The sequence below is a fragment of the Hyaena hyaena genome, unplaced genomic scaffold, assembly GCF_003009895.1.
Source record: "Hyaena hyaena isolate Hyena2069 unplaced genomic scaffold, ASM300989v1 scaffold_202, whole genome shotgun sequence".
Classification (NCBI taxonomy): domain Eukaryota; kingdom Metazoa; phylum Chordata; class Mammalia; order Carnivora; family Hyaenidae; genus Hyaena; species Hyaena hyaena.
In genome coordinates, this window is record NW_024080832.1 from 2,284,659 (window position 1) to 2,303,746 (window position 19,088).

The 19,088-nt window shown below is 38.0% G+C and overlaps 1 non-coding gene across 1 annotated transcript; it reads right to left on the reverse strand.

Annotated features, from left to right (window-relative positions):
• Positions 1 to 345: 345 nt before the first annotated feature.
• Positions 346 to 457, reverse strand: LOC120238223. Its single transcript, XR_005530160.1, has one exon. It is a non-coding gene; the product is annotated as a U6 spliceosomal RNA (small nuclear RNA).
• Between the last annotated feature and the right edge of the window lie 18,631 nt (positions 458 to 19,088).

Genomic DNA, 19,088 nt, shown 5'->3' on the forward strand with positions numbered 1-19,088 from the left:
TTCTTCATCTTTGTGACTTCTATCTGGTATTTTCTTTTTCTTTGTTGTAGTTCTTCTTGTGTGTTCATCCATTCTTCTCCTGAGTTTGGTAAGCACCTTTATGACTACTACTTTGAGTTCTTCATCTGGTAAATTTTTTCTGTCCTTTCCATTAAGAATTTTTTTTCCCTGAAGTTTTATTTTGTTCTTTTGTTTGGAACAGATTCCCCTGTTTCTTCATTTTGCTTAACTGTGTTGATTTCTATGCCTTAAATAAAATAGCCACCTCTCTTAGTTTTGAAGGAGTGGCCTTGTGTAGGAGATGCACTTTTTTTTTCAACCTTGCTTTATCTCTTGGTTGACTCTCAGACTTTTGTGATTATCTAAGCAACTATTTTATTTTCATCCTTGTTCAAAGGCCATGCTAATATTCTCTGTATTGTTCCAAGTTTAGTATATGTGCTGCCAAAGCAAGCACAACTTGTTTTATTTTCAGTGGCTTCTAGTAGCTTAGGATATGCCAAAACTTGCCAGTGTCCTAAATGGTTGGATCTCAGTCAATACCAAGATTCAATCTGTTTGGAAGCCAGACCCTCAAAGCAGAAGCTTCTAAAGAGGCAAATATATTCAGTGTTGTGGGACTGCGAACACTAGCCCTTCTGACCATCAGAGGCAGACAATCTGGTGGTGCCCTTTGGGTGGCAGTTGCAAAAAGTTGTCATGCTAGTGTAGAAGCTCCTTTCTGGGAGATATTGGCTAGTTAGAGCTAGGCAGTGGGAAAGCCCAGTGATGGTGTCCACCAACCTATGTTCCTTGAAACATCTCCATAGATATATTCCCAAACTGAATGCTGCCCCTCAGGCTGAGTCTCCAGGACAAACAAATAAGCTTCTTTCACAGACAGACTCAGGGTATGTTCAGTCCGCTGTTTGGGGAGCACCCTTCTAAGACTTTCTCCCTAATTGTTATAATCTTGTGGGATCAAAGAATGCATCACCCTCCTCACTTGGCCACCAGAGCCAGATAATCAAGAGATTTCCCCAGGTCAGTAGTCTCAAAAACTGAGGCAACAGACACATGTAATATCTCCCCTCTGGGAGATACTGGAACTTTGGAGCATGACAGAGGATGAATATAAAAATGTCACCCACCAGCTGGAGCAAGGCAGAGGGAGAGTAGCGATATCTCCTACCAGCCTCTGTCCCTGAAGAATATGTCAGCAGGTTTCTAGATATATGTTAAATTAGATGTCTCCCCTTAGGCTGATGCTTTAAGAATAAGCAAATGAGCCTCCTTCATATAAAGTCTGGATGCCTCTCAATTGGCTAGTTCTGTGCTGGGTTCTGGGATGAATGAGTCCAAGTGTGCAAGTCTTTTAACAGCCATTTTTCAGTTGAGTATATCTTTTTTAAGGGGCTGGGTACAGTGTACTTTATTGATGGTACATAAGAAAGGAGGGCTCCCTAAGGTCTTCTCCTTCTTTAAGGGATTGGGGATGGAAATTGTTTCAAGGTTGGGAGATTCTCAGTGTGCTGGGGGATGAGTTGGGGCAAGGACTCCCCAGTAGCTAAGGACCTCTTTCTTCCTTTTGTGCTTCCACTGGGGCTAGTGGTCCAGGGGCCTCTTGCTCCTTGGAGGCCATGTGGACAATAACACTCACTACCTAGTTGCTGTGGCCAAAATTTATTGTTGTAACAGGAAATGAGCTTGACGAAGGGTCATTGGGGGCAATGCCAGCCCCAGCATCAAAGATAGAAGAATGGGTGTCACTGTTAAAGTTGTAAGAAACAACCTGGTCCTCAGTGTAGGACAGGGTGCCCTTGGCCCAGCATCAAAGGTGGAAGAATGCATGTCATTGTTAAAGTTGCAGGAAGCAACCTGGTCATTTGTGTAGCCCAGGATGTCCTTGAGGGGGCCCTCTGATGCCTGCTTCACCACCTTCTTGATGTCATCATATTTGGCAGCTTTTTCCAGATGCAGGTCAGATCCACAACTGACACATTGTGGGTAGGGACATGGAAGGCCATCCCAGTGAGTTTCCCTTTCAAGGATAACCCACAGATATTCATTTCTTTGGGGTCAGTTACTGGACACTTATTGTGTTCCTTTGGTGGTGTCATGTTCTTTGGTTTTTCGTGTTTCTGATGGCTTTGTATTGATGTCTGTACATTTGAGCATACAGTCACCTCTTCTAGTCTTTTCAGACTGGCTTCACTGGGGAAAGACTTTTATTGAAAGGTGGTTGTGATGGTACAGCTGGGTGGGATGCAGCTCTTTAGTTCCTTGGAAATCACAGTGACATAGTCTCTGTGCAGCTCCATCAGCTGACCTTGACATTGGCCAGGCTGTGGTGGTCTTTTGTGGTCAAGACTGCAGAGGTTCTGTGAGTGGCAGTGGTGGATGAGTTTAGTAAGATCCATGCAGGTGAAGGCGGTTGCAATTTTCTTGTCCTTTTTTGCCTGTGGTTGGAAGTTCTAGCCCAGAGAATCCACAGCAGCATCTGCTCTGGTGTGCTGGCACTCTGAGGAATACCTGACCCAAGATTCTAGAATCAGGTACACAAAAACTACCATATAGCACCTGGGTCCTGGGGCTCAAGGGTGTTTTCTGATTCAGTGCTACTGGTGTCTACAGTGTGGGTATGTGGAGATACCTCATGGAATGAGGATCTGGTCTTGGGGCTCCCTTCAGTGACTCTGGGAGGATAAAAGAGGAAAACACAGAAGCGAGGGTCCTGGGATGATAAGGGGAAGAGTGGGTTGAGCTCAGGGCCCAGGGTGCAGTAGCAGCACAGCTGTGGTAATGGCTCAAAACTCCAACTGTAGCTCCAGAGAGGAGTCATAGGGCAGAAGCAGAAGTCCCTGATGATCCTGATTTATATTTCCCTGATGATGAGTGATATTGATCATTTTCATGTGTCCATTTGCAATTTGTGTGTCATCTTTGGTGAAGTGTCTGTTTATGTTTTCTGTCCATTTCTTAAGTGGAGTGTTTATTTTTTTAGATGTTGAGTTTGATAAGTTCTCTATAGATTTTGAATACTAGCCTTTTATCTGATATGTCATTTGCAAATATCTTTTTGCATTCCATAGGCTGCCTTTTAGGTTTATTGATTATTTCCTCCACTGTGCAGAGAAGCCTTTTATCTTGATAAAATCCCAATAGTTCGTGTTTGCTTTTCCCTTGTTTCCAGAGTCATGTCAAGTAAGAAGTTGCTCCATCCATGGTCAAAGAGTTTGCTACCTGTGTTCTCCTCTAGGATTTTGATGATTTCCTGTCTCACATTTAGGTCTTTCGTCCATTTTGAATTTATTTTATAATAAAGTGGCTGAGTTTCATTCTTCTGCATGGTGCTGTCCAGTTTTCCCAACACAACTTGTTGAAGAGACTGTCTTTTTTCTATTGGATATTCCTTCTTGCTTTGTTGAAGATGGGTTGACCATATCGTGTGTGGGTCCATTTCTGGGTCCTGCCTTCTGTTCCATTGATCGATCTATCTGTCTTTGTGCCGGTACCATACTGTCTGGATGAGTACAACTTTGTGATACAGCCTAAAGTCTGGAATTGTGATGCCTTCCACTTTGCTTTTCTTCTTAAACATTACTTTGACTATTTGGGGTCTTTTCTGGTTCCGTAGAAATTTTAGGATTGTTTGTTCTAGTTCTGTGAAAAATGCTGGTGTTATTTTGATAAGGGCTGCATTGAATGTGTACATTGCTTTGTATAGTATAGACATTTTAACAATATTTGTTCTTCCAATCCATGAGCATGGAATGTTTTTCCTGTGTGTGTGTGTGTGTGTGTGTGTGTGTGTGTGTTTGTCTTCTTCAATTTCTTTCATAAGTGTTCTATAGTTTTTCAGAGTACAGATCTTTTACTTCTTTGGTTAAGTTTATTCTTAAGTATCTTATAGTTTTTGTGCAATTGTAAATGGGATCGATTCCTTGATTTCTCTTTCTGCGATTCATTGTTGGTGTACAGAAATGCCCCAGATTTCTGTACATTGATATTTTATCCTGTGACTTTGCTGAATTCATGAATCAGTTCTAGCAATTTTTTGGTGGAGTCTTTCAGGCTTTTCATGTAGAATATCACATTGTCTGTGAAGAGTGAAAGTTTTACTTCTTCCTTGTCAATTCAGATCCCTTTTATTTCTTTTTGTTGTCTCATTGCTGAGTCTAGGACTTCCAGTACTGTGTTGAACAACAGTGGTGAGAATGGACATTCTTGTCATGTTCCTGACCTTAGAGGGAAAGCTCTCAGTTATTCTCCATTGAGGATGATATTAGCTGTGGGTCTTTTGTATATAGCCCTTATGATGGTGACGTATGTTCCTTCTATTCTTACGTTCATGAGGGTTTTTATAGAGAAAGGATGCTGTATTTTGTCAAAATCATTTTCTGTATCTATTGAGAAGATCAAGTGGTTCTTGTCCTTTTATTAACGTGGTGTATCATATTGATTGATTTGCAGATATTGTACCACACCTGTAGCCCAGGAATAAATCTCACTTTATCATGGTAATTCTTTTAATGTATTATTGGATTCGATTTACTACTATCATGTAGAGCATTTTTGCAACTATGTTCATTAGGGAAATTGGTCTGTACTTCTTTTTAGTGGGGTCTGGTTTTGGAATCAAGGTAATGCTTGCTTTGTAGAATGAATTTGGAAGTGTTATTTCCATTTCAATTTTTTGGAATAGTTTCTAAAACATAGGAATTAATTTTTCTTTACATGTTTGGTAGAATTACCCTGGGAAGCCATCTGGTGCTGGAATCTTGTTTGTTGGGAGGTTTTTTTTATTACTGATTCAATTTCTTTCTGGCAATGGGTTTGCTCAAGTTTTCTATTTTTTCCTGTTTCAGTTTTGGTAGTTTATATGTTTCTAGGAATTTTTCCATTTCTTCTAGATTGCTCAATTTGTTGGCATATAATTTTTCATAATATTCTCATAACTGTTTGTATTTCTGTGATCTTGGCTGTAATTTCTCCTCTTTCATTCATGATTTTCTTTATTTGGGTCCTTTCCTTTTTCTTTTTGATGAGTCTGGCTAGGGGTTTATTATTAATTTTGTTAAATCTTTCAAAGAACCAGCTCATAGTTTTGTTGAACTGTTTTACTGTTCTTTTGATTTCAGTTTTATTGACTCTGCTCTAATCTTTATTAATTCCCTTCTTCTACTGCCTTTAGGCTTTATTTACTGTTCTTTTTCCAGCTCCTTTAGGCTTAAGGTTAGGTTGTGTATTTGAGACACTTCTTCCTTCTTTAGGAAGGCCTGGATTGTCATGTACTTCCCTCTTAAGACTTACTTTGCTACATCCCAAATCTTTTAGACTGTCATGTTTTCATTTTCATTTTCATTTCTTCTTTAATTTCTTGGTGAACTTATTTATTCTTTAGTAGGATGTTATTTCATCTCCAAGTGTTTGTGATCTTTTCAAACCTTTTCTTGTGATTTACCTTAAGTTTAGCATTGTGGTCTGAATATATGCATGTGACCCAGTATGTGATCTATTCTGGAGAATATTCCATGTGCACTCAAGAAGAATGTGTATTCTGCTGCTTTAGGATGAAGTGTTGTGAATATATCTGTTAAGTTCTTCTGGTCCAGCATGTCATTCAAAGCTATTGTTTCCTTGTTGATTTTCTGCTTAGATTATCTGTCCATTGCTGTAAGTGAAGTGTTAAAGGCCTCTACTATTATGGTATTATTATTAATGAAGGTTTTTATGGTTATTATTAATTGATTTATTCATTTAGGCATCTTGAAAGTGGGAGCATAAATATTTATAATTCTTAGATCTTCTTGATGGATATACCTTTCAATTATGATATAATACCCTTCTTCATTTCTTGTTATGGTCTGTGTTTTAGCACCTAGTTTCTCTGATATAAAGATGGCTACTCTGGCTTTCTTTTGATGTCCAACAGCATGATAGATGGTTCTCCAACCCCTTACTTTCAATCTGCAAGCTTCTTTAGGTCTAAAATGAGTCTCTTGTAGGCAGCATATAGATAGATATTGTTTTTTTAAAAAAAATTTTATCAATTCTGATACCCATTGTCTTTTGATTGGAACATTTAGTTCATTTACATCAAAATGATTATTGAAAGATATGAATTTAGTACCATTGTGTTGCCTGTAGAGTTGGTGTTTCTGGTGGTATTCTCTGGTCCTTTCTAGTCTTTGTTGCTTTTGGTCTTTTTTGTTTTGTTTTGCTTTTTCTCCACTCACAGAGTCCCCCTTAAAATTTCTTATAAGGCTGATTTAGTAGCCACAACCTCATTTAGTTATTTTTTCTTTTGGTTCATTTTTGTTTGTTTGGTTGGTTTTGTTTGGTCAGGGAAATTCTCTGTCTCTTCTATTCTGAATGACAGCCTTCTTGGATAAAGAATTCTTGTCTCCATATTTTTCCCATTCACCACACTGAATATATCCTGCCATTTCCTGCTCGCCAGCCACATTTCTGTGGACAGATATGCTGCAAACCTGTTCTGTCTTCCCTTGTAGATTAATAACTTATTTTTTCCCCCTGCTGATTTCAAGATTCTTTCCTTGTCTGTGTATTTTGTGAATTTGACTACGATATGCCTTGCTGATGTTCAGCTTTTGTTGAATGTAATGAGAGTTCTCTGTGCTTCTGGGGTTTTAATGTCTGTGTCCTTCCCAAGATTAGAGAAGCTTTCAGCAGTAATTTTTTCACATAAATCTTCTGCCCCTTTTCCTTTCTTCATCTTCTGGGACACCTGACCCAGGATAATAATAATACGGATATTACTTTTTAATAAGTTGTTGAATTCCTAAAGTCTGCCTTCATAATCCTTTACCTTTGTTTCTCTCCTCTTTTCATTATTTTCCACATTTTCCTTCTATATCACTGATTTACTCCTCAGCCTGATCCATCCTCACTCTCATTTTGAGAGAGAGAGAGAGTGCCAAGGGGGAAAAGGGTCAGAGGGAGAAGGAGAGAGAGAGAATCCTAAGCAGGCTCCCATGCCCAGCTCAGAGCCTGATGTGAGACTGGATCCTACCAATTGTGAGATGACCTTAGCCAAAATCAAGGGTTGGATGCTTAACAAACTGAGCCACCCAGGTGCCCCTAGATTTTATTTATTTATTTTTATCTCTGCAAAAAGGGATTGTCTAGTGTCTTCTCTGCTTTTTGCAAGCCTATCTAAGTATCACTATAATCATGTTTTTAAATTAGGTCAGACATCTTCCTTAGATCTGTATTGATTAAATCCCTGGCCATGAGTTCTACTGCCTGTTCTTTGTTTTGGGATGAATTTCTTTGTCTTACCACTTTGTCTAGAAAAGAAAAGAAGAAAGGAAAAAAAAAGGACACACACATATGAAACAAACAAACAAAGGTGAAAAATATCCCCCAAAACTAGATCCTGGGTGTGTTTTGATGTGTTTGTTAAAAGGATCTAGATCCTAAAAGAAAAGAAAAAGAAAATAAACAAAAATCAATAAAATAAAAAAAATGTATATTTAAAAAGAAAAATAATAGTAAAAAAGAAAAAAAGGAATAAAATTAAGAAAATAAGTGAAACAATAATAATAAAGAAAAAATGTAAAATGGAGGGGTGCCTAGATGGCTCAGTTGGTTGAGCCTCCGACTTTGGCTCAGGTTATGATCTCACAGTTTGTGGGTTCGAGCCCCGTGTCGAGCTCTGTGCTGACAGCTAGCTCAGAGCCTGGAGCCTGTTTCAGATTCTGTATCTCCCTCTCTCTCTGACCATTCCCTGCTCACACTGCCTCTCTCTGTGTGTCAGAGAAAAAAAAAAAAACATAAAAAAAAAAAGTAAACTAGAGGTTAGATCCTATTTGCCCTAGTGAAGCTTTGCAGCACTCTATGTTCAGTAGACTTGCTGTGAGCAAAGGGTTTGTGCTGGTCTTCTAGGGAACGGGCCTGCTGTGCTGATTCTCAGGCTGACTTGTTTCAGTGGAAATGTGCCTCTGGGGTGAAGGGGGTGGGACTTGGTGTAAATGACTTAGGCCTTTACTAGGTACTCGTGTTTTACTCCCTGCAGGCTTTCAGCTCTTAAGGGAGGAATGAATATTGTGTTGCTAGGCTCTATAACCGGGGACCTGAAAGTTCACGGTCCCCATCCCCCACTCTTTAGGGCAACCTCAAAGAAAAGCAATCAATAACATTTCTTGTGTCCCCAGTTTCTGTCAGAGCCCAGTGTTCACCCTCCCTGTGTCAGAGCTGCTTTTTTTTTTTTTTTTTTTTTTTTTTTTTAAATATCACAGATGCACAACTGAGTTTCAAAACTCTAAATTTTAGGGATTCCTATGGATTGGACCCATGCTATTCCTCTGGTGGAGGGTCTGGCCCTGCTTTTGCCAGCCTGTCTGAAAAAAGCAGTTACGTGACTGTGCAGCAGTTCAGAGTTTATGTCAAAACAGAGCAGAAAGCTGGCACTGCTGCTTGCTTCCCTCAGCTGGAGCAAGCGCCCACTCATCTGCCTGGAGACAGCACAGAATGTTGGCTTGACCTTTCTTGTGATCCAAGGGATCATCAGATCATGCTGTTACTCCTGGTAGTCTGCCTTGTTTCGTCAGCTGAGCGGATTGCTATAAGTTCGGTTTTGTGCTCTGATGCTTGTAATCCTTTGTGGTAGCCTCTGTGAACAGTTTCCCTCCCAGCGGCCATTGCCACACAATATCTCCGTCGGTAAACTCTCCTCACCTCCTACCTTCCAAAAGTGGTCGCTTTTCTACTTGTGGACTTGTAGTTTTTGTTCTCTCAGAACTCAGATTGATTTCTTCAGTTTTCAGAATGATTTGATAACTATCTAGCCGTGTTCAAGACACAGACAAGCTTAGGGTGTTCCTCCTCCTCCTCCATCTTAACTCCTCCCCCTCATATTTTTTAAAATAATTTTTTTTAAATGTTTTATTTATTTCTAGGAGAGAGAGAGAGACAGCGTGAGCAGGGGAGGGTCAGAGAGAGAGGGAGTCACAGACTGAAACAGGCTCCAGGCTCTGAGCCGGCAGCCAGCACAGAGCCCGACGCGGGGCTCGAACCCACGAACCGCGAGATCATGACCTAAGTGAAAGTCGGACGCTTAACCGACTAAGCCACCCAGACGCCCCTAAAATAATTTTTATCTCTATTGATATTTTCTCTTTGACACAACATTGTCATCATACTTCTTTTACTTTTTAAATCATACTTTCAGTTATGTCTGTGAACCTAGTTACAATGGTTACTTCAAGAACTTTTTCTGTTAAAGCCAGCATCTGATTATTTTCATAGGAAGGTTCAGTTACCTTCCTTTTTTTTTTTTTTTAACTTTTATTTTTAAGTAGTCTCTATGCTCAACATGGGGTTCAAACTCACAACCCCAAGATCAATAGTCATGTGCTCCACCAACTGAGCCAGCCAGCAGCTCCTGCCTTCTTTATTTCTGATGTACTGATCATACTTTCTTTTTCTTTGCATATCTCATAATTTTTATTGGAATTTTATTGGAATTCCAAATTTTATTGGAATTCCATAAATTTTATTGGAAACAGTATCTTTGGATACTAACCCTGCTCCTGGGGCTTGTTATTTGTTCCTTTTTTTGTATAATGAGTGATTGGATTGTTTCTGTGAAGTCTATTTTTGTTCCCTCACCCACAGAGCTAAGCCTCTGATGTTTGTCCTCACTGAAGTGCATCTGTCATTCCAGGATAGTGGTATTGGTAGGCCTCTTCCACTCTTTCTTTCACCACATCCAGCTGTTAAACCCCATTAACTGCCATTGCTTTCAACAGTGCCCTGGGGCATAAATTTCTGTATGAACTAATCCAGTGAGATTGTGACTCTTCCTATGAAACAGTTTCTGAGGCCAGTGATTGATATTTGTTCTGATCCCAGGAGGTCTCCTCTCAGGTGACTTATTCCCCGGTTCTCACATACAAACTAGCCAACCTACAGTCTAAGCTGTATCTTCATTGTCTTCCACCACAAACTATTCTTGGAAGTGTCTTTGGTTTAAACTTCTCCATGCTCTGTTGCAAATGAAGTCACTGTCTTAAGAACTATATTAGGAGGTATCTGTTTTATGGCCTATTTCTCACCCCAAGCAAAACATTCAAGCTAGGACCACGAAGCTAGGTGCAGAGACAATCGTAAGCTTCTCTCTGAGTGACACTTCCACTCAAAGGTCAAAGCACCTGGTGCAGGGAGTGGCCAAGAGCTTGAAGCTCTTCTGGCTTGACTCTCCTGGCATGGAATCACCACAGTTAAGGAAAGGGCTAGTGGGGCCCAGTATTCTCAGCATGCCACACTCAAGGTAGATCCTCCATTCCACTAGCGGTGGTTAGACAGAAGATGAGACTTCCCACCTCTAGACTGTGCTCATTTGGGACTTAGCCTCAGCAACAGATAGCTGAAGACAGGATGAGTTATTCTGAAGCCGTTTTCTCCTGGGGAAAAAAGTCCACTGGGGGAGACAGAGTCCTTTGTTCTTGGCTGCAACAATCTGGAGTGGAATCTGGAGTGGAATCTCTGCCTTACTAAACTGGGAGTGCAGAGGGATAGAGTCTGTTTTGAAATACCACAGGCTCTCATCTTTCTTACAGAACATTTATAGATTTTCTTGAATAGGTATTTCATCATTTGCTGTTTGCCCCTAACCTTTGAGCCAGAGACTTTAATTTTTTAAAAATTATTTTCATTAATTTCTCTGGGAAGCAGATCAGTAGATTTCTTCACATTTCATACTATTGTAAGTTGATCTCCTTATATAAGAAATGAGAAATGGAAAAAAAAATTACAAAAATGAAGAACAAGTTTGTATTTTCCAGGGGTTAAGGTAAGGGTTGGAGATGAGCATGAGGGATGGAAGGAAGTAGATGTGGCTATAACACAGCAATAAGTGGGATCTTTGTGATTATGGTAGTGTTCGTACCTGGAAGGTATCAATTTTAATCTTCTGGTTGTGATATTATACTACAATTTTTAAAGTAGTTATTATTTGACTAAATTGTGTAAATGGTACACAAGATCTCTGTATTTCTTCTGACAACTTCATGTGGGTTTGCAACTATTTAAAATAACAAGTTTAGTTAGTAAAACCTGCCCCCCATTATAGTAATAAACTATGGCTGATAGAACTATGGTACATCTCTTTATGAATAATTATTTATTGCTTACAATGAACATTTATAGAAATATAATAAATGGGGAAATATTTAAATATAGTATTAAGTGTCTATACAGGATAAAAATTCTATATTATAAACTCACCTTTAAAAAGATGTATATGTTTTGTGAAAAAGACTGAAATATACATTAAGTGGTTGTAGTGGTTATCTTATGATAAAACAGAGACAGATTATTTCTGTTGATTATATAGACTTTCAAACTTCTTTAACAGAGAAGCATTATTATATAATAAGAAATGTGGTGCATTAATTTTCATATTTATTTATTTATTTTTTTTTTTGAGAGAGAGTGAGAAAGAGAAAGAGAGGCAGAGGAAGAGGGAGAGAGAATCTTAAGCAGTATGCCTAGTAAGGAGCCTGAGGTGGGGCTCAACCTCACTACCTTGAGGTCATGACCTGAGCTGAAATCAAGAGTTGGGTGCTTAATAAACTGAGCCACCCACACACCCCTGCACATCATAGATCATTGAAGGCAGTGACCAATTCCTTGCATTCAGTGCATGATATGGAGATTTCATTCTGGGCCAACTTTTAAGTCATAAAGTAGAACTCTATTGCAACTACTGTTATTTTCTTTCCAGTGTTGAAGATGGCAGAATACTAGGTTATTTCTCTTTTTTTCACACATAGTCCTATATTCTGAGGATACTTATAGGAAGCCTCACAAATCCTATTTAAGGATATTCCTGTCTTCATGAAGTATGATCTTGTAGTTCGTATATAAACAAAGATTTCCACTTTTCCACCATTGTCTAGGAACTGGCAAGCCTAGAATAGTATGAAGATGTCCGCCTGTTGTAGAAACACAAACATCCATCCTAGGATTTCAGAGAAGTATTTACATGGTGTTGCTAAGGGGGTAGCTACATTATCATAAAGTCAGGGAGTGGATTGGAAAGTTAGTGAATATATATTGATGAAATTAAGCTACAAAGATTTTGTCTAACTTAGGAGATATGTATTTTCTGCCCAAAGAGTGAAAATTCTGTTCTAGAATTCTAGTTTAGGAGGCAGAGTGCTAGCAGTGTACTGGTTAACTCCTGAGTTACAATGAACACAGTTATCCCAAGAATCATTTCAACAAATAATGTTCTATGTTACCATTAAGAGAGATTTGAAAAAGAACCCAAAAAAGACTAATTTTTATTAGTTAATATTGTTTGGCCACATTGGGAAATTATTTTCTTCTAGGATAATTACAATTTTCATTTTTATTTGGGTAAATACCCAATAGTGAAAGTGCTGGGTCATATGATAATTTAATTTTTAATTTTCTGAGGAATCTCCATACAGTTTTCCACAGTGGCTGTACCAGTTGTATTCCCACCAATAGTGAACAAGCGTTCCTTTTACTCCACATCCTCTCCCACACCTGTTGTTTCTTGTGTTGTCGAGTTTAACCATTCTGACAGGTGTGAAGTGATATCTCACTGTAGTTTCGATTTGCATTTCTCTCATGACAAGTTGATGTTGGCCATCTTTTCCTGTGTCTGTTGGTTATCTGTATGTTTTCTTTGGAGAAATGCCTGTTCATGTTGGGGTGTGTGTGTGTGTGTGTGTGTGTGTGTGTGTGTGTGTGTATTGAGATGTATATTTGTATACATTCTTTTTTATTTAAGATACTAGCCCTTTATCAGTTATGCTATTTGGAAATATCGTCTCCATTTGGTGTGTTGTCTTTTTGTTTTGTTGACGATTTCCTTTGCTGCGCAAAAGACTTTTATTTCAGTGTAGTCCTAGTAGTTTAATTTTGCTTTTGTTTTCCTTACCCACGGAGACATATCTAGAAAAGTGTTCCTATGACCAACGTCAAAAAGGTTACTGCCTGTGTTTTCTTCTAGGAATTTTGTGGTTTCGTGTCTCACATTTAGATCGTTAATCATTTTGAAATAAGACAGTCAGAAAAAGACAAACACCATATGATTTCATTCATATGTGGAATTTAAGAAATGAAATAAGTGAACAAAGAAAAATAAAGACAAACATAAAAAACAGATTCATAAGTATAGAGAACAAACAAGTGGTTGCCAGAGGGGAGATGGGTAAGGGGATGGCAGAAATAGGTAAGGAGATAAAGAGTACACTTATTGTGATGAGCACTGAGTAATGTATAGAAATGTTGAATCACTTATTGTATACCTGAAACTGATATAACATTGTATGTCAGTTACACAGAAATTTAAAAAGTAAATAAATAAAAAATGTTTTAATTAATTAATTAATATAAATCTGCTTTCAAAAAATTTATCCTTATCTTCTTTTGAAGCCAGTCTTTAGGACATTTTCTTCTCTTTTCTGTGATTATTTTATTACTGGAATGATGAATATAAGTGAAATAAAATTAAAATTTTATTAATAGTTATCATAGTCCAGGAGCCAGTTAGGTGTTATATAATTCAATTTTTAAATTCTAGTGATGAAGAAATAGAAGCTCAAAAGAGTAAATCATGGATGAAGATATAAATCAGTTGCCAGAATTCTAATCTCATGACAATGAACATGATGCTTTTTTTAACCTGCAATATACACTTCCTAACTGAATTGCAGAGCAAGCCTGATTAATTGAAATATTGATTTGTATTGGAGGGATACTGGAAGAAGAAATTTTAAACTGAGGTGTGTAAAATTCACAAAATGAAGATGCAAGTTCTATTTCAGATACTTTTCTGATTTCAGATAAATTTACAGTTTTAATTTCTGGGTTTTGGATTTAGGATTTAGGTAGAACAGAGATTGGATCCTAATAATTATCATCCTGTATTTCTTAAACTCAGTAATTCCTAGTGTCTTACTCATTTATTAATTAATTGACCCAACATATAGAGTACTAAAAACTATTATAGATGCTGGAGATGAAGCAGTTAATAAAAATGCAAGTCTATCATGATAGCTAATTGAGAGATGATGTATCTGGAAGTGCTGCCTTGCTAGAGCGACATATTCAGTATGTGATATTGTGACCTTCCCTCAAATTGTCATATGATGATCAGCAGGTGATCATGGATTTTTTCACAATTTCCATTTCATCCACCACAGGTAGTCACACGTCACTAGCAGGGAATGCTCGATGTCATAGTCATTTCCTTCTCCTTTAAAACTGAGCAAGGACTTCCCACAGATGCGTGAAAAATATCAAGTACCCTCCCCTTGCCCACCCAACACTAAGTACTTAGATATTCTCTCTCCACTCTGTTTTACAATTATAAAATGTGGTTTCTTGGTTCTCCAACATGGCATATCACTTCTTTCCATGAAACTAGGTGGTCAGCTATTTGTCCCACCTCATATCAGTCATCCTGCCTCACTTTCACATTCTCTCCAAGACCTGGTATCAGATTAGACCTTTGTAGAAGTTACATCTGCTGGAGACAAATGATGCCGTTTCACTTTTTAACCCTATTGGTTAAGGAGAAATGCCGATAAGGGATGGGGCTTTCCAGGAAGACTTTTCTTTCTTAAGAAAGCTGGAATACCTTCCCAAAAAGCCATTAACCTGAACCTGAATTAACTGATGAGTCAGATTCTAGGTTTGAAGGCTAAGCCTGTATGTGCTGATTTGAAGGGAGAAAGGGACTCATTTTTTCTCTCTTCATAAAATGATATTTCCTAGCATTCTTATGAAATTTTAGTGCTCAGCAAATCCAAAAATTCCTTTCCAATTGTCATTTCCTGGACTTGTAACTACACTGGAATTACTAAAAGGACTTTTTCATTTGTTTCTTTTTCTATCTGCAGCTGTACAATTCTTTTGCTTTTTTGAGGTGGCTTCACTCTGTATATCTGCTCTCATTCCTTGAGGAAGACTTTTCTCTAACATCAAACAGGAAACCTCCTCCTCCCTGCCTGCATCTTTTATCCTTGTTTTTTCTGCCTATAATTTTATCATATTTTCTTTGCCCCTTCTGCTCCTTTAATCAACCTGAGACATACTTCCTTTCCCTTTTTTATGAGTCTTACTATTTCACATACATAGAGAGCTCCAGTCTTTTTTCCTCTTTTAAAATGTTTATTTACTTTTGAGAGAGAGAGAGACAGTGAGTGGAGGAGGGGCAGAGAGAGAGGGAGATATAGCATCTGAAACAGGCTCCAGGCTCAAAGCTGTCAGCACAGAGCTGGACACGCGCTCAAACCCTCAGACCAGAGCCTGAGCCGAAGTCAGACACTTAACTGACCGAAACACCCAGATGCCCGAGAGCTCCAGTCTTTAATTTTTAAGGTTCTTATAGGTTTGTAAAATACTTAAACAATTTTGCCCATTTTTGAAAACTTGTAACTGTATGTTACAAAAAAAAATTATTGCAGCTCTTGTTGCAGTGTATAATAGCAAGATTTTGCAGGTTCTGACCTCCTAGGAAACAGGATCTATAGATCCCATTCATTATTGTAATGCCTGCACCTCGAAGAAGACTTTGCACGATTGCAGCGCTAATCCAGTTGCACTAAATTTATATTTCCCAGGGAGTATTTGCTTTTCTTTTTGAAATCAAGCTTAAATTCATACATTCCTACTAACATTTCCACAAATAGTACAAATTTTATTTGCAGAGTTTTTACAAAGGTTAAATGAGATCATTTAAAAATGTTTAATTAGGGCCCAGAAGAATTGATTGCATTTTCCATCATTGCCCCTGCACTTTCTCATGATAATCAGCTCTTAAGCTCTCTCTCTCTCTCTCTGCTTTCTCTCTCTCCTCCCACCCTTAGTCCCTCCCTCCGCTCTCTTTTCAATCTTCTTTTCACCACAGAGATTTTTTTTTTTAACCAGCAATGAGACAGTAGCATCATAGTAAGTTCCTTTCCACCTAACCCTGGTCAGAGGCTTTCAAACAATGCCTGAAAAGGAACAAGTATCCTGATTTTAGCGCTCTACATCCTACATTCTGAATCATGCTTGGAAACCAAGTGTGCAGAGTCTTTGACAAGCCACACAGCCCTATCCTGTTTCTTGCCATGAACTCCAGGTATTAGATCTTTCTCTCACCATGTAACTCACCTGGTCCTACTCTGCTTTCTCACAAGATCTTGAAACCAGACTAATACTACAGTTATTGAAATAGCATTATTTGGTGTAGACAAGTGATGTTACTTCACCTGCTTTTTATAGGAAAGCAATTGATAAGTAGTAAGAACTTTTAGTTGTGCCTTTGTCCAGAAAACTGACCTGCTTTCTCCTAAAAGAAAGAACGTAGGACCCGGGATAGAAAAGCACCCTGAGGCTCGAGGACTGAATCTTTGGATGCACTCCTGAAAGAAGAAGGAGGCAGTTTTAAATAGCTTTCCATTTTCTTCCTCTACTCATCAAATAGGAGTACTTCATACAAATTTGTGAGGACATGAAGCATTCAATAATACCAGCCCTCTGGTCTCATTGTTGCTTCCCTAGTCTTGATGCTCTCCTATGCCTACAAGACACTTGGGTTACCAGCAGGCTGATTCTGCTGCTTTGCATTCATGCATGCATTACATTTCAATATGTGTCAGTTCATCACCTTCCTAAAGCTGTAGCTGCTCTGCTCAGTTTCCAAGGCCTCTCATGCATACCTGCTCTTAGCCTGCACTGTTCTTTAATCTGAATGCTCACTCCAGTCAATTAGAGCTTCTTCTTACATTAATTCACACCATCTGGTATTGCTTTTGCTCATGTAGCTCATGATTGTTCCTTTTCCCCTGATGTTCTTCTGATTCACATCCTCCTCTGTTTCTGCCTCAAATCTCACTTCTGCAAATGAACTACAGTTTCATGTTTTCCTCTAAATATTCCAAACTATATTGATATATGCCATTTCTCTACTATTTTACAATTTTGTTACTTTTAAATTGTACTTTATTGTAATTTATAAATGCCTATATTTATCCTTAATATATTATTTATCAATTTGATAATTATTTATGATTATCTACTTTGAACCAGGACTTTCTCTTGGAACTGAGGAAAGAATGGAACACAAATATAAAGTCTCTGACTCATGGAGTTTATGTTTTATGTGTGTTTCTTTTTATTCTGGGTGATATTGATCTTTCTGAGATCTTCAGTTTGGTATTCCTAGTCCCTAGCATACTTTTTTCTTTTTAAATTTTTATTTCAATTCTAGTTAGTTAACATAAAGTGCAATATTGGTTTCATTAGTGGAATTCAGTTATTCATTACTTAAATACAACACCCAGTGCTCATCACAAGTGTCCTCCTTAATGTCCACCACCCATCCAACACATCCCCCATTCCCCTCCCTCCATCAACTTTCAGTTTGTTCTCTATCATTAAGAGTCTTTTATGGTTTCTCTCTCTCTCTCTCTCTCCATTTTCATATGTTCATCTATTTTGTTTCTTAAATTCCACATATGAGTGAAATCAAATGGTGTTTGTCTTTCTGTGGATGACTTATTTCACTTAAGCATAATATACTCTAGCTCCAACCATGTCATCTTAGCACACTTCTTTGAAATAGAAGGTGTTCAATAAATATTTGCTCTTTCAATTTCACCTGTTATACTCCATGCTTGTACAGTTCACATAGTAATTAGCATCATGCTTGACATTCATAGGTGATCATGTAAAATGTATTGTTTAATTCATATCATTGCACCAAGAGATATTAAGAGGGACATTAAGGAAAAGTTTTCTTCTTTGACTTTGGAAGTGGTGATTAGGGAGTTCATCGCTGATGTGCCACACTTCACTCCCCTCTTGCACATTTCAGTTCATCACATTCCTGAAGGTCCTCTTGTTTCACAGATTTAACCACCCCTTTCCTTTAGGTGATTTCCAAAGTATCTGAAGGTGTGCTCTTCTGTCATTTTATTTCTCTTTCTCACTACAGATATTGAAGCCCAGCTAGTGAGAGGCTTCTGGTATCAGTGTCATATGCTCAATGAAGATCCTTCAAGGGTCTTCCTAGTGTACATGACACTCTGTAATTGTGTGCAATAATTTTTTTGCTGTCCTCATTTAAATTTTTTTAATGTTTATTTTTTTGAGAGAGAGAGAGAGAGGAGAGAGTGGAAAGGGGCAGAGAGAAAGAGACAGAATCAGAAGCAGGCTCCAGGCTCTGAGCTATCAGCACAGTCTGATGGGTGTGGCTCGTGATCATGACCTGAGTTAAAGTTGTTTGTGCTTAACAAACTGAGCCACCCAGGTGCCCCTGTCCTCATTTAAATGTTATACTTGTAACTACTAGCTAATCTTTTTCATTATGACTAGCGAGCTTTGGATCCTATGTTAAAAATTAATTTTGACATCAAGGTCATAAAGATAGTCTCTAATATTATCTCCCGAAAGTTCTATTGCATTGCTTTTTACATATAGAAATATTTCAACTGGAATTAATTTTGTGTATGATGTGATATAGGTGTCAAATTTCTTTTTTTTTTTTTTTTCAATAAAGATTTCCAACTACTTCAGCAGCACTGATTGACAAGACTATCTTTTCCTGGATGCTCAATTGAAAATAAGTAGGGCACAAAAGTGAATGTGCTGTATGATTTAATTTATGTACTCCTGCTAAGTATGTTTAGAGATAAATAACATGTTGTGAAGGTATACCAAAAAGCCAGGATATGATTGCTATACAAGTCTGGATAGTGAATTATCTTGGTGGGGATGTGAAGAGGTACATGATGGGTTTGTAAGGTGTTGACCCAATGTTCTGTTTCTTGATCTGGGGGGTTCCATGGATGTTGGCATTATTATAATCAAATAAGTTGTATATTAATGCTTCATGTGTTTTTGTATATGTTGACCTATTTCACTATAGAAATTATATTTTATATTTAACTATAAAATTTTAAAAATGTAAAATATTTAATTTCCTGACTAGATCCTAATAATCACTATTTATTGAGTATTACTAAGTGGTCAGCATGGTTTCAATGTGCTGGGGATTTAGCAGTTAACTGATAGTGTGAGGTGATACAATACACCTACTGCAATGCTATGAAGAT